Below are 1,157 nucleotides of genomic sequence, written 5' to 3' on the forward strand. Positions count from 1 at the left end.
TGCAATAAACTGAAGAGGAAGCATGAACAGCTCTTCCTTACAGAAGCATTCCAATTAATAAATATATAAGTAATTTAGGGGAAAAGAACATTACCATTAGAACAACAAGATCTACAGATAAAATTTTAGGAGAAATAAAATATTTGCATAGCTTCAAAGCATTTCTTCCAAATATTTACTAATTATGAAGGGAAAAAGTAGTAACAGTACAATGGAAAAACCTGGAAGACACCAACTTAACTAAGTGATTTAGATTAACATGACATAACTAGCAGTAAGTTCTATCAACATATGGAACTTCTGGTCACCCCACCGAGGCACCTCTGCCAGCAACATGTTCAACGTAATTCAGAGGGCTATGGGGCCGGTCAGCCTGAGTCTGCTCACCTTCAAAGTCTATGTGTCACCTAAAAAGCTTCTGTGAAATTTAATGAGCTTTCATTCTGCTCCATTCCTGAGGGTCAGTCTAAATATGTGGAGGAGCCAAGGACCCCACTTGAAGAAAGCATTTCACATCTCCGACATTATTGTGAGCCATATACAAGTTGGTGTCAGGAAATGTACTCACAAACTAAGCCCAAGATGCAGAGCTTGGTTCAATGGGGATTAGGCAGCTATGAATATCTCCAAAATACATCTTCTGGATTTTTTCCAAGACTTGGTGTTATCAGTTTTCCTGGCATTGTTGGACTTCTTTTGGCTAGAGGCTCAAAAATAAAGAAGCTGGTATATCCACCTGACTTCATGGGACTTGCTGCCTCTCTTTATTATCCACAATAAGCCATCGTATTTGTTCAGGTCAGTGGGGAGAAATTATATGACTGGGATTTACAAGGATACATAGTCATAGAAGATTTGTGGAAGGAGAACTTTCAAAAGCCAGAAAATGTGAAGAATTCACCTGGAAATAAATACAATACTCCATGCTCTGCCCATTTTAATCAGTTATAGGTAAACATTCGAAACTCCATGTAGTAAACCAGTATTTCTACAGAAAAATGGCAGAGGAGTCCATACCGAATGAAGTATTCTTCTTCAGGATAAACTATGCGAGGCTTCTTTGTTATCTAGGGTGATGCTGTACTGCAAGTAGACTAATCAGAAATCCTTTCACCTAGGGAGAATGTCTAGCCTTAGAACTCGTTCTTATGTTGCTA

The 1,157-nt window shown here is 38.5% G+C and overlaps 1 pseudogene across 1 annotated transcript; it reads left to right on the forward strand.

Annotated features, from left to right (window-relative positions):
• The first annotated feature begins 334 nt into the window (after positions 1–334).
• On the forward strand, positions 335–951 carry LOC309841084 (MICOS complex subunit MIC26 pseudogene; annotated as a pseudogene). Its single transcript has one exon. The product of its transcript is annotated as an MICOS complex subunit MIC26 pseudogene (transcript).
• The last annotated feature ends 206 nt before the right edge of the window (positions 952–1,157 follow it).

This window comes from Mustela nivalis (assembly GCF_964662115.1).
Source record: "Mustela nivalis genome assembly, chromosome: 1".
In the NCBI taxonomy this organism is placed as follows: domain Eukaryota; kingdom Metazoa; phylum Chordata; class Mammalia; order Carnivora; family Mustelidae; genus Mustela; species Mustela nivalis.